The sequence below is a fragment of the Bos javanicus genome, chromosome 25 (genome assembly GCF_032452875.1).
Source record: "Bos javanicus breed banteng chromosome 25, ARS-OSU_banteng_1.0, whole genome shotgun sequence".
Classification (NCBI taxonomy): domain Eukaryota; kingdom Metazoa; phylum Chordata; class Mammalia; order Artiodactyla; family Bovidae; genus Bos; species Bos javanicus.
In genome coordinates this window covers 13,946,123-13,961,316 of record NC_083892.1, presented here as the reverse complement: position 1 = coordinate 13,961,316, position 15,194 = coordinate 13,946,123, and the positions used below count along the sequence as shown (strand labels likewise).

The following is a 15,194-nucleotide window of genomic DNA, read 5'->3' as shown; positions in this document are numbered from 1 at the left end:
CCTGGAGGCAGGCATGGCAACCCACTCCAGTATTCTTGCCTGGGAAATCCCATGGACAGAGGAGCCTGGTGGGCTACAGTCCATACAGTCACAAAGAGTCGGACATGACTGAAGCGACTGAGCACGCATGCACACACACATCACCCTGAATGAAGGGTCCAAGAATGGCCCTGCTAGCCCTCAGCCAAGGAGCCAGGTCCTTTAGCTCACCCCCTAGGTCCCCACAGGCACATCTTCCTGGTATCGACCTGAGGGAGAGTCTTAAATACCAGGGAAAGATATCTGAGCCCCATTACTGGGGAACAGATATCCTGATGCATTTCAAAGGCTCCTGGTGATACCCCAGGCTTTTACTGTCATCAATCATTCATGGAGGATAGAAGCTCATTTCAACCCCTCAAACATCCTAGTATGGGATGTATCAAGCATCTCGCCTTCTCGCTATGAAGTGAATATAATGGGAAACAGTCGGTTGCTCTTAATGAGTCACCATTTCCCAAGAAGATGAAGTAACTGCTTTTAATTCAGACGCTCCGTATCCTCCCCCTCCGCCTTGTGAATAAGGATGCCTCTGGGTCCTGCGAGTAATCATACCTCCCTCTGCACGCCACCTTCTCATATGTAATGCCTCTTTATAATCACAATCACTCCACAAGGAAGGTTTTGCAGCTGAAGAAACTGATTTGCCTTCAAATCGTGACCATGGATATTATTCTCTAATGGGATTTTGGGTATGATTTTTTTTTTAAGCTTCTCTGAGTTTCTATTTTCTCAGCCACATCTGCCTTGTCTGAGGTCACGAAAGCAGTTAAGGAGAAGGTCTGATCAGCAACAGGGTTAATAAACAGGCTCTGGAGTCAAGTCAACATGGGTTTAAGTTCTGGCTCTGCCTCCTTCTAGCTGCTGCCCTTGGGCAAATGACTTCAACTCTCAGCCTCAGTTTCTTTTTTCTTAATTTTATTTATTTTTGGCTGTGCTGGGGCTTCGATGCTGCACTCAGGCTTTCTCTAGTTGCAGAGAGCAGCGTTCTCATGGCGGTGGTTTCTCTTGTTGCGGTGCACAGGCTTAGTTGCTCTGAGGCACGTGAGATCTTCTCAGACCAGGAATCAAACCCACATGCCCTGTGTTGGAAGGCAGATTCTTAACCAATGGACCACTAGGGAAGTCCCAAAGCCTCAGTTTCCTTATCTATAAATTGAGGGCAAGGACATAGCCATGAAATTAAAAGATGCTTGCCCCTTGGAAGAAAAGCTATGACCAACCCAGATGGCATATTAAAAACCAGAGGCATTACTTTGCTGACAAAGGTCCATCTAGTCAAAGCTATGGTTTTTCCAGTAGTCATGTGTGGATGTGAAAGTTGGACTATGAAGAAAGCTGAGCACCCAAGAACTGATGCTTTTGAACTGTGGTGTTGGAGAAGACTCTTGAGAGACCCTTGGACTGCAAGGAGATCAAACCAGTCCATCCTAAAGGAAATCAGTCCTGAATATTCATTGGAAGGACTGATGCTGAAGCTGAAACTCCAATCCTTTGGCCACCTGATGCAAAGAACTGACTCAATGGAAAAGACCCTGATGCTGGGAAAGATTGAAGGTGGGAGGAAAAGGGGATGACAGAGGGTGAGATGGTTGGATGGCATCACCGACTCGATGGACACGAGTTTGAGCAAGCTCTGGGAGCTGGTGATGGACAGGGAGGCCTGGCGTGCTGCAGTCATGGGGTCACAAAGAGTCCGACACAACTGAGAGACTGAACCGAACTGAAGGACAAAGAATGTGGGAACCTCTGAAGGCTCATTCTGAAAGCTCAGAAACCAAAGGAAAAGCAAGGGTTTTACCTCCTCTCTGCTCCACAGCCTCTGAGTTTTGTTGGGACCTGAGTTTCTTTACCATCAGCACTACTGACATGAGGGGCCGGATGATTCTTAGCTGGGGGCCGTCCTGTGCATTGTAGGATGTTCAGCAGCATCCTTTGCCTCTGCACCCTAGAAGCCAGTAGCATCCTCCCACCCACCCAAAGCGTCTTCACACATTTGTGAATGTCAACATAGGAAACAAACTCACTCCCCTCTCCCCAAAAACTAGTGATGGAGACACACTCTTTCAACAGTGCTCTTGGGAGCGCAGATATGAGACCCTCGTGCTGCTGCTGCTAAGTTGCTTCAGTCATGTCTGATTCTTTGCGACCCCATGGACTACAGCCCACAAGATTCTTCTGTCCATGGGAATCCCCAGGCAAGAATATTGGAGTGGGTTACCATTTCCTTCTCCAGAGGATCTTCCCAACCCAAGGATCAAACCCGCATCTCTTAGTGTCTCCTGCATTGGCAGGCAGGTTCTTTACCACTAACTGGGAAGCCCAGAGACCCACGTGGGTGTGATTCAAAGTTCATTTCCTGGGACTTCCCTGGTGGTCCAATGGTTAAGACTCCATGCCTCCAATGCAGAGGGTGCAGGTTTGATCCCTCATCAGGGAACTAAGATCCCACATGCCACATCGTGGCTCAGCCAAAACATTTTTTTAAAAATCCATTTCCCTGGACCTCTCCGGAGTCTACTGAATCAGAATCTCTCTGGAGGAGGCCCCCATAATCTGTATGTCATTAAGGCGATTTCTTCATTCATTTCTTTGTTTCCTGAAATGAGGAGAGAGTGGTGTAATCCCCAGCAAGGGGTCATTATGAAGATTAACTGAGGGGATCCATAGAGCCCGTAACACAGTGTACTCAATAAATGTTAGCTATTTCATTACAGAAGCACTTGTCTGGACAAAGAGGAACATAGAGGACTTCAGACTTGGGGGAAGAACAGGAAAAACATGGGCAATGGTAATGGCCTCTCTGTTCAAATGCCAGCTGAGAACTGTAACTAATAAGTTACAGGTGACACAAGGGAGACCATGCAAGCCCCACAGGGGCTTTGCTCTGCCAATAATCACTTCTCACATTGACTTCATGCTCAACTGCCTCCCCAGCTAAAACAACTCACTGTCAATAAAAGGCAAGAGGTGAAAAAGTAAAAAAAAAAAAAAAAAACATCAGCCTGAGTATTAGTTGTTCGTTGCTGTCTTTGAAAATGACCACACATTTATTGGCTTAAAAGAATGCACATGTACTGCTTTATCTTTCTGGAGTCAGAGGTTTGACATGAGTCTCGCTTGTTCTAGCTTCTGGCGGTCGCCTACAGCCCTTGGTTAGCAGCCACCTCCTCCATTTTCAAAGTCAGCCACGACAGGAGGAGTCCTTTTTATGGGACATCTCTCTGACCCTTCTTAGTTCTTCACATCTCTCTCTGACTCAGTCAAGAAAGGCTTAAGGGCTCATGTGATTAGATTGGGTCCACTCTTGTAATCCATTATAATCTCTTCTTCTCAAAGTCTGTACCTTAATTCCACCTGCAACAATAATTCCTGTTTGCCGTATAAGGTAACATACTCATAGGTTCTGAGGATAGGAGTGTAGGCATCTTTTGGGGACCATTATTCAGTAAATCACAGTCTATATAACAGAGGATACCAGATAAACTGACTGTGGAACGTTCCAGAGTGGGGTCATTATCATCCTCCCAGGCAAAATCTGTGGTCTGTAGAAAGGGACCTAGACCCATTGAAGGAAGTAGGGCAACCAAGCAGTAAGGCTGCCCTCCTGCTCACTCCTCCACCCCCCTGGCTCAGTGCCAGCAGCCATCACACAACAAACATCCTCAGTTGATAGCATGACTCAACTAGAAATGCCGGTTCTGCCCCTTACTGGCTTGTGACCCTGGACAAGATACTTACATTCTCTGAGATTTTGCTTTTTCACTTGTCAAGTGTGTCTAACAACCCTACCTTGCAATATTCCTTTTTTTTTTTTTTTTGCAATATTCCTTCATTCCATAATAACGCCCTGCAAGGCTGGTAAGCTGGTCATGTGGCCTCTCCCCATCAAGGTCCACCATTAGTGAAATGGGGATAATAATATAGATTACTCATTGGTTGCGGTGCTAGTTGAATGATAGGTTGTGTGCAAGGCTCTTAATGTGGCACCTGGTACATCATAAGGAGCTCGAGGTTGTCAATGACCACAAGTACTATCATCATCAGCATCCCCACCCCCATCATCATTACCATCTTTATCATCTTCTGCAACATCGTGATCATCACCATCCCTGCCATCACTACCATCATCTCTACCATCATCACCATCATCCCTACCATCATCACCACCGTCACCATCAGAAGCAGCAGCAGCATCACCGACATCAAAAGAGAAACCAGACAATCTCAGACCAACACCACAGCTGAAGCTGGAGACAGGGAAGGACAGAAGAGATCAGCCCCAGGAGCTCCTGCGACAACTTTACCTCCCTCCCCAGAACTCCCTTTAATGGGAATGCCCTACCTCTTACCCCATCCCATTCCATGCCTACCTAAGGACAACGAGAAGCACTAAGTCCCACCAGCATCATCGACAAAACTAGCCTTAGGTCTGGAGGGAAGGGAATGGGAGGTGATATTAAGGTAATGGAAAAAAAAATTTTTTAAGCAACTATTCTAGAATAAGGGCTTCCCTGGTAATGACTCTGCCTGCAATGCAGGAGACCCAAGTTAGATCTCTGGGTTGGGAAGATCTCCTGCAGAAGGAAATAGCAACCCACTCCAGTATTCTTGCCTGGAGAATCCCATGGACAGAGGAGCCTGGCAGGCTACAGTCCATGGGGTCATAAATATTATCCTTCAAGGAATTACCTCAGAATGCTTCTAATAATCCTAACATGCCTCAAGCCTTTTAAAACTTTTATTAGACAGCTATATGATGATTCAATCCTTTCTGGAATAAGGAGAGGGATCAATAAGCAAACTCTTCTTTGATCACTGCTTTCAAATAAATTTATGAGCCATTCCAGACAAAATAGTTTAACACACCTATATTCACTTTTTTATATTCACAAGATTTGATTACTTAATTTGCACCACCTGGCTCAGAATGACTTTTCCAAAAATGAAACTCCCTCTCCAAGACAAAAGTTGCTTATCACCATTAAGGGTGCTCACAAGACCTCAACATGGATTGGGATTGTGGTCCCCAAGAGAGGTTTCCATTTGAATGATGTGTGTGCAATATTTCCAGAGTGGGGCTTTGAAGGAGGGTGACACGTGAGTTCTGGCAGTTTATTTAACAATCTGTAATGTCATATTTTCCCTTCTAAGTGACCCTCAATGAGTCACCAAGTGGCTCTGTCATATTTCTCCAACCCCAAGCAGAAGGGCTCAGCTTGGTTTCTGAGGTCCTCTGAGACCCTACCGGAGAACAAAGTATTCTCTCTAATTCAGAGGGAACTGTTAGGAATGCTGAGTTAAAACCATGGAAATCAATAACCCTATAATAACAATAAGGTAACTGTCCAACTAAAACTGCATAAAAACAACTAATGCTTTTTGACACTTCTGTAGGTTCATCCTATTATTCAAAGTTCTTTTTTTTTTTTTTAATGTCCTCCAGCCCTGAAATCTCAGAACAACTTCATGAATATAGACAATTACGAATCTACCCTGAGCTGTGAATCATGCATCTGTTAGTAAGGCTCCCTCACACTTCCAATTTTCAAACCAATTCAGAAGTAAGCGGAGGGCCCGGGTCACACAAGGGTGGGTAGAGAACCAGATGGTGCTGCTTAAAAGCCCGTTTGGTGGGCTAAGATGATTGGAATCTACAGGAATATAAATTGAGACTGTCTAAAGTAATATTTCAGTTTTTAAAAATTGCTTAGCCTTAAAATCATGTGGCTCATTTCATCTCTCTCTGCCTGGAAACTTAACTGGAGACATAAACTGTTTGGAGAACATAATTTTAACTCGGAAAGTTTGAGAATGAGGAACAGCCTAGGATGAATTCTTATCTGAGTGGTTTGCCTGGGATTCAGGATGCTCGAGGGTCAAAGAAAACCAGCCAGGGAAGCCTACTTATGGGCTTTGTGCGAGCATGAGTGGGTCAAGTTCAGTGTTCACCAACAGGATTGTAAACTGGAAAACCAGAGGGAGAGTCAGATTACGGCAGAAGAGAAAAGACACAAACGTTGAAATGGACTTGGCAGATTGAAAGTCCAGTGTGAGAGGCAAGATAAAATCCTAAACAGAAAGGCCACAGGCAAAAACATCAGGGCCAGAAATACTCAGTTTTGTTTTCTTTTTTTATGAAAGTTCACACTTTGTCCACATTTCCTTGGTTTTTACCTATTGTCCTCATTTCTGTGTTTCAGGATCCCATCCAGGACAGCCCGTGACATTTAGTCATCATGTCTCCTTAGGTTTCTCTTGGTTGAGACAGTTTCTCAGAGTGGTCTCATTTTTTTTTTTTAATAATATGTATTTATTTATCTGGCTGCACTGGATCTTAATTGCAACATGTAGGATCTAGTTCCCTGACCAGGTGTTGAACAAGAGACTCTGGAGTGCTAAGTCTTAGCACCTGGATCACCAGGAAAGTCCCAGAACGTCCTTGCTTTTGATGACGACCTTGACAATTTTAAGGAGTAGTCGTCAGGTGTTTTGCTGAATGTCCCTCCACTGGGATCTGCCTGGTATTTCTCTGATGACTGGACTGGGGCTATGGGTTTTTGGAGGAAGATCATAGAGCGAGAGTGCCATTCTCCTTGCCTTCTGTCAAGGACACATACTCTAAAGGTTACTCTTGATCCAGGTCACTCTTGATCCTGACCCCGATCTCATAGCTGAGGTCATGTTTATTAGGTTTCTCCCCCTACTCCTTTCCATACCATCCTCTTTGGAAGGACATCAATAAGCACAGCCCACATTTACAGGATGGGGAGTTATGCCCACTTCCTTGAGGGCAGAGTATGGTATTATTTTTATAAATAGAAAAAAAATTCCTACATTGGAAGATGAAGAGGATCACAAGCCAGTGGATCACAAACCCAGAACTTCTTGCATGTCTCAGCCAGAACTGGGGGTGTGGGTAGGGCCAGTAACCCGGCAAGAGATTCAAAATCAGAGCATTTGAGTTCAAGCATCACTGTGGCTTCAAAAAAGCTGAAGATGCCAAAAAACTGGACACAAAAGCTAGCCAAGATTTCAGCCAGTTGGGATTTATTTCATAAGCACAGAGTTTTATTCTCTCTGGCCTCCCTTTTGAACATGCAAGGCTCAACCCCCGTGAAGGGGGTCATTCTTCTGTGGGACCCTGGGCAAATGACATAGCCTCAGAAGGTCTGGGGGGCTCTTCATATATTCACCAAACCTACTCTAGGCCAAACAATGTTCTAGGCTCTAGGCACAGAGACACGCAGCATTCATCCCAGTGGAGAAGATGGGCTGCAAGTAAAAAAGATAAACAGCCTTTAAGTCGACTGGACTATGTGGAGAGTAAAATATGGTTATGGGCTGGTAATTGGTGGCGCCTTCAAACAGTGTGGCTGGGGAAGACCTCTTTGAGAAAGTGACATTTGAGCTGACATTAAATGATCAAGAGGAGCTGGCCTGGGAAGACAGAAGGAAAGGATGTTACTATCAGATGGAAGAGTAAGTGCAGGAGCCATGAGACGGGAACAAGCTTGATGTTCATGAACAGAGAGAAGGTCAGTGTGGGTGGAACAAAATGAGAACAGGGGAGGGTGTGACATGATGGTGAGACAGGAAGGGGCCAGATAATGCAAGGCTGGTGGAAAGATGGATTTTATTCTGTGACTGACCTACAGAAGAATTCTAAGCAGGGGAGAGATAAGACTGCTGTCTTCTGTGATAGAAAGTGTAAAGGTAGGGAGCAGGCATAGAGGTAGGAAGATCAGCTTCCTGCAACTGCTTCAGGGATTTGGAGGATTAAATGCAGCATAATATATGCAAAGTGCTTAATCGAGGGCTCAGTCATAGCAAGAGATCGATAAACACAATAAAATAAAATAAATGCAATCAAAAAGCACACAACTGCTGTTATGCAGATGCCAGCTGTTTCTTCCGGCTCTGCCACAGTCATCTCTGTAGCTCCCACTCTCTGTGGCCTTTTGCAGAAGGTGATTCAGCCCTACAGTTGCTGGCCGTCCTGTTCCCACAGATAGGGCTGTCTGATCTGGGGTGTGGCAGACAGGTGGCTAGGAGGTTGAGCATTTTGGGGGCACACACACACACCCAGGCACATAAGATGGGGACTGAAACATTGGCCCAGGCCCCAGTTAGGACTGGAGTGTGTTCTGAGGGTCCTGTGTGAAGGATAACAGAATATGTCACCCCAAAACATGTCCCTTTCCCATAAAGATTATTAGCTGAAAGCAACTGAGGGAAAAAAAAAAAGGTACAAGAAAAGCTCGCTACCTTTTTCAATTTACCTAAAAGCAGGATATCAATTTATAATAAAGGTCATAATGGTGTAACTTATATATATATATCTAATATATATAATGGTATATATTATATATACCTTTATAAATTGTACAGAGGTAATAAATTTAAATTTATTATAAATTATAATAAAGGTTATATATTTATAAAATTATAAATCTCCCTTCTGTACCAGGGGGAAGAGAAATTAATCAGTGGAAACAATTCTAGACTTTCATCAGCCTGGCGATGTCTCCAGAGGAATCTATACAACAAACTTAAAGACTAATCAATCCTTATCCTGCATTACTTTCCCCCATCTACCTTCCCATTAGAAACTCAAAGTCCCTTTTCTTGTCTTGTCACTTCCCTAAAAATGTATCGTTCTTCTGTGCAGATTCTGTATCAGCCCAAGTTCTAACCACCCTGATGAGCTACTCATCATTGAGTGCTCCCAGGTATATGTGTGATTGCACATGTTAATAAACTTGGCTGTTTTTCTATTTTGTCCGTTTCATTTACAGGGCTGCAGCCAGGGAGTCTGAGATGGGCAGAGGAAAATGATTTTTCTCCCTTTCTGACACTTGTTGGCACTTCCAAACTGGATGCAAGTAACTGAGGGCCACACGCTTATCTGGCAATAGAGAGGGAAAAAAGATGCTGAATCTGGAGTGGGTTACTGAGGGCAAAAGAAAAACAAGATCAGAATGAAGTTGTCCCAAGGGATAACCTGGAGGTGACAAATGATATTTGGGGAAAGGTAGGAAAAATTAGACTCTGTGGTGTGGAAAGGAGCAGAGGAAAGAGTCATCAATACCCCCAAGACTGGAAAACTCCACCGTGAGTCACCAAGAGCCCACGTCAGGAAACAGCTATTTTGAGCTTGGTTAGAGAGTGTGGCACTGTCTGCTTTTACTGAGACGAGTGAGTGGCTGAGCCAGGACGTTAGCTATTCATATCACTGCTTCCCCGAAACAGAATCTCAATCAACTGAGTGCTGAGAGTCTAGACCACCTGATTGCACAGAAAATGAAATCTAAAGCATTCAGTAGCTTTGGGTTTGTCAAGCCTAGAAAGTCTGTTCCAGGAGAAACTGGAACCTGCAGAGAGAATCTGCCAAAGAAAAGGCAGGCATCCCTTTCAGAAGACGGGGTGTGAGGAGCAACTTCCTGCTCCGCGCAGCTCGCCCACCCACTTTGTTCAAGCCATTCCAATTCTAAATGTCATATTGTGATATCCCCAGTGGGAAGTGGACATTTGTTGATTTTTGCCTCCCAGCACCTGGTCACCTTTCCTTGGTGATTGGACTCCCATTTTAGTTGGGAATCTGATGCAGGTAACAATCCTGGGGATTCTTGGGACTGACCCTGCCTGGGTGTAGTGTTTTGTTCCCCCAGGCACGGAGCTGGTTCAGATGGACACGAAGCTCCATAACAAAACACAGGTAATCAGGTCCCGAGCTTTTGTGTGAACTCTTGGAGGAGGAGAAACTTGGCCTGGTTTCTGCTGGCCATGGACCAGTCATCACATGGATCCTGAGAGCAAATCTTCACAGAAAGAAGAAAAGCCAAGAGATGGAGAGAAACAGAGGAACCCTGGATCAACTTCTCCTGGAGGAACAGAACCCAGTGCATCCTCTTTTTGCTTAAGCAGTTTGAGTTTTCTGTGGCATATAACCAGGTCACACAAATAGTCCACATCTTCTAAGAGAAATGTGTAAGAAGGAGTGGCAGAGGGTGAAAATACTGCTGTGGTAACAGGGCTGTGGATCTAGGGCAGTCCTGTGTTTCCCCTTGTCCATAGTCAAAAATGCCAATACAACGGCTTCCTAGGTCAGGGGTCACAAACTACAGCCCATGGACCAAATCCAGCCCACCAATGTATTTGTATAGCCTGTGAGCTAAGGACGGTTTTTACATTTTTTTTAAATATTGGAGGAAAAAAAATCAAAAGAAAACAAATAGTTGGTGACATGTGAAAATTACACAAAATTCACATTTCAGTGTCCCTAAATAAAGCTTTATTGGAATGAAGCCATTTCCATTTGTTTATGTATTATCTATGGCTGCTTTCACACTACAACAGAGCTGAATGGTTGGAATAGAGACCATCTGGCTTCAAAGACAAAAATATTTACTACTAGCCTGTTAAGAGAAGGTTTGCAGACCTCTGTCCTAAAGGATCCTTTAGACAAAAGAGATTCTATAACTTGCCTTTTATAAACTAGGCTATTAAGAGGTTTAAGTTCCAAACTTACACAGAGAAACATGTCCAAAAGATTGGTTTTTCTTGCCAAGTAAAAAAATGAGGAAAAGAATTGCTAATTATTTATAGAAACTTGTTTAGAAGAAACTCCATGTTAAGGTTATAAACAGAAGTACTATTCAGAACTCAAAAAATAATCCCAAAGGCAACAGCAATGATATATTCAATTTCAGTAATGATTATTTTCCCATAACTGTGAAAAGTCTATTTCTAGAAACTTCTATTTTTTTTCATAATCTAAGAACTAATATAAGCCATAACTGAAATGAACTTTAGAGTAAGAAGAACAATACCTATTATTTATTAAGCCTTTACTATTTGCCAGGCAGAGTCTGAACATTTTACTTACATTCACACGTTTAATGGTCCCAACCACTGTACAGGATAGATACTATTATTCTACCTATTTGGCAGATGAATAAACCAAGGCACAGAGGCAGGTTGAGTAATTTGCCTACAGTCACACAGCCAGCAAATACTGGGGCCAGGATTCAAACCCCTATAAACTGGTCCCCTAAATTGAACTACAAAGTGGGGTAGACTATCTCAGCTTTATTTAAAGACACATTTTAAAACATTAATTTATTTGGTTGTGTTGGGTCTTAGTTGCAGCATGCAGCATCTCCATTTTCATTGTGAGGGCTCTTTTGTTGTGAGATCCCTCACAATGCTGGCTCTCTTCTTACAGAGCACAGGTTCCAGAGCTCCAAGGCTTCAGCAGTTGCAGGGCGCAGGCTTAGTGGCTCTGCAGCATGTGGGATCTTAGTTCCCCAACCAGGAATCAAACCCATGTCCCCTGCATTGCAAGGCAGATTTTTTAACCACTGGACCACCAGGGAAGTCTCAATCTCAGCTTTATTTCAAAGAGATGAGGAGGGATTTCCCAGGCCCTGCAGTGCTTAGGACTCAGCACTTTCACTGCTGGGGCCCAGCTTCAATCTCTTGATTGGGGAATGGGGACCTAAAATTTCACAAGCTCAATTTATTTATTTATTTTTCAACAACAACAACAAAAATAGATGAAGGTAATGAGATTCCACCTGGTGAGACAAAAGACAAGAAATTTTTTTTTTTTTTAAGACAAGAAAATTTAAACACAAAATTGTTCTCTGCCCGTTTGGGCCTCCTCCCTACCCTTTAGTGTATGTTTTGCATCTGCACTAATCAGACCTCCTTGGGAGACAAACTCCCTTCTTTATCTTGTAAGGGCCCTGATGACCCACACCTGCTGCTCACTTTGCTCATGTAGATCTGGATTGTGTAAACCGTCAGTAATGCATCATTTGACGCTTAATTTTCCTAACTGTGCTTTGACCACTAACAGCAGAGCATTCCTCAGAGCTTTCTAAAAGACTGTCTCCCGGGTTATCACCCTCAGGTTGGCTCCAGTAAAATTTCCCACCTTTTTCTTAGATTAACTACTGATTAATTTTTCATCAACACACTACAGTCTGAAGTTTAATTAGTAGCACAATGTAGCACGCACTTTTCTTTCTTAACTTCGTAGAATTCCAGCTTTTCTGAAAAATGTCTTTTCTCTGAGCCTTCAACATGGTCACATTCAGAGACAATAAGCCCCGCCCCTCTCCAGTTTCCCACATCTGATTGGTCCAGGTGTGGACATCTGACCCACGTGGACCAATAGGCTCCTTCTATGAGACTTCAGTACTGAAATTATGATTCCAGCCTCAATCTAACTGCTGTCTTAAAACAGAAGCCTGGTAGGGACTTCCCTGGTGGTCCAAGTGGCTAAGACTCGGAGCTCCCAATGTAGGGGCCCCAGGTTAGACCCCTGGTCAGGGAACTACATCACAACTAAGACCCAGAGCAACCAAATAAATAAATATTAAAACAGCAACAACATAAGCTGTTTGCCACAAGTTCCGAAAACCAGAAAAAGCCCCTCTGCAGTGTGAGACGAATGAGAGAGATATAAAGAGAAACGGACGTGGAGGAAGGGAGCTCCCTGATTCACAACATATTCTAGTCCCTTCCTGAATTCCAGCACTTCTCCACCCTGGGTTTTGTGAGGCACCCCCGTGATGGTTAATTTTAGTGTCAACTTGAGTGGGCCACTGTGCCCTGATTAAACATTATTTCTGGGTGTGTCTGTGAGGGTGTTTCTGGATGAGATTAGCATTTGAATGGGTGGACTCAGTAAAGTAGATTGCCTTCCCCATGAGGACTGGCAGGATTCAGTTCCTGAAAGACCTGAAGAGACAAAAGGCAGAAGAAAAGACGAGCTCACCTCTTTTTTCCCTGCTTCACTGATTGAGCTGGGACGTCTCCTCTCATAGTCTCCTGCCCTCTGACTGGTATTTGTATCATCGGCTTCCTAGGTTCTGAGGCTTCCTCCACACTCAGACTGGCTTTCTTGAGTCTCCAGCTTGCAGATGGCAGATCGTGAGAATTCTCAGCTTCCATAATCACACGAACCAATTCTTTACAACTCTTTTTTTAAACATGTATTTCCTAATGAGTTCCTCTGGAGAATCCTAATACCAGAATCCTAACCCAGGACCCTTACATAATATTCCCCTTTGGCTAACTGAATGAGTTTCAATTACCTACAACCAAAAGAATCCTCAAACGTACCCCAATGAAGGGAAAAACACTCTTCCAGTTTTCATATTCTCTGAATCGTCAGCATGGGCCTCTGAAATAATGGGTTTGCTGGATTTCTAATTATTTCCTTAGTTGGGCACTAACTAGGCCAGCTCCCAGGAATCACTGCTTTGTAGGCGGAAGATGCCTAAAATGCTATACTGGACAGCCGGGAGTCAACAAATTGGTTTTGGGCTTCAGTTTACTTTTTCTTATTTGCTGTGTCTTCTTTTTTTTCTCTGAAAAGATGCATTCTTTTCCATCTCCCTCCAATGAAACAGCTTGAAATGGCAGTTTTACCTGGGATGAAGCTGAGGGAGGGAGATAAACAGTGTCTCAGAACCAGTTGCTGAAATGACTCTCATCTTCATCGTGCTCACTCAGTCGTGTCCTACTCTTTGTGACGCTACGGACTGTAGTCCGCCAGGCTCCTGTGTCCATGGAATTCTCCAGACAAGGATACCGGAGTGGGCTGCCATTTCCTCCTCCAGGGGATCTTCCTGACCTAGGGATTGAACCCACTGCTCTTTCAGCTTCCTGGACTGGCAGGAGGATTCTTTACCACTGTGCCAATGACTGGGGTGAAAGTAAAAGGCAGTTGCCTAATTTCTTCCTGAGTCACATTTCTGAAGGTAGAAATGGTTCAGAGAAAATCCAAATGCTTCTCTGAGAAGATTAAGCAAGTGAGATAAAAAAGAAAGTGATGGCTTCCCAGGGTGGTAGTAATTGGTATTCGAATGGGTGCGATGATTCCCTTTATAGATGGGCAACATGAGGAGATTTGCTAACCGATGGCAAGGTCAAAATTAAGCCTCTGACCTTGAATCAGTGGCCTCTGAATTATGTCTGTTCTTTCCCCAGCCAGCATCTGTGTTTTGATTTCCAACTGGGGGACTGAGCATGTGATCCAGAACCTGGTCAACCAAAATATTCCATCACCACCTTCTTACCCTCTCTCCTGCCATAGTAATCATTCAGGTCTGGGCAAATTAGCCAAGTTGGAGTCATGAGATTAAAATCAACCCTCAATACTCATTGGAAGGACTGATGCTAAAGCTGAAGCTCCAGTATTTTGGTTGTCTGATGCCAACAGCCAACTCATTGGAAAAGTCCCTGATATTGAGAAAGATTGAAGGCAGGAGAAGAGGGCATCAGAGGATGACATGGCTGGATGGCATCACTGATGCAATGGACATGAACTTGGGCAAACTTCAGGGGATGGTGAGGGAGGCCTAGCCTGCTGCAGTCCATGAGGTCGCAAACAGTTGGACACAACTGGGCTTCTGAACAATAACACGGATATTGCTTCTTAGATGTAATGCTATTGCACAGTTTACAGACTATGTGTGCGGTGTGTGCTTAGTCGCTCAGTCATGTCTGACTCTTTGCAACCCTATCGACTGTAGCCCAGGCTCCTCTGTCCGTGGGGATTCTCCAGGCAAGAATACTGGAGTGGGTTGCCATATTCTTCTCCAGGGGATCTTCCCAACCCAGGGATTGAACCCAGGTCTCTGACATTGCAGGCGGGTTCTTTACCATCTGAGCCACTGGAGAAGCCCTTATAGACTAGGGTATAATGTAAACATAATCTTGATATGCACTGGGAAACAAAAAACTCACTTTATTGGTCTGGAACCCAAACTGCAGTATCTCCAAGGTGTGCCTGTACTTCTAAATCATATTCCAAAACCATCCACTGCCTGCCATCTCGTGACTCATCTGCAGCCCACCATCTGAACAATTTCTAGAGCCACCAGAGTTTCACTTGTAACCCCCGACAATTCACTCTTTACGCAGTAACCAAGGTGAGGGCAATGGGGAGTCATAGAAAGAACACGAGCCAGAAAGGGGCAGCCTCCTGTTAGGACAAGGATCTCTACCTTGCCCACAGATCATCTTTAACTATGTCTCAGCTGGGACACTGAAGTTATTTTTCTGGGTGTTTGTTCTAAGAGTACTCCAGCGGGATTCTGCAGGGGTTGGCAAAGCCAACCCCTCAGGATTAACTGCAG

General features: G+C 44.2%; 1 protein-coding gene across 1 annotated transcript in view; it reads right to left on the bottom strand.

Annotated features, from left to right (window-relative positions):
- BMERB1 (bMERB domain containing 1) overlaps positions 1–15,194 on the bottom strand; it is a 144,155-nt gene that overhangs the window by 68,784 nt on the left and 60,177 nt on the right. The window lies entirely within an intron of this gene.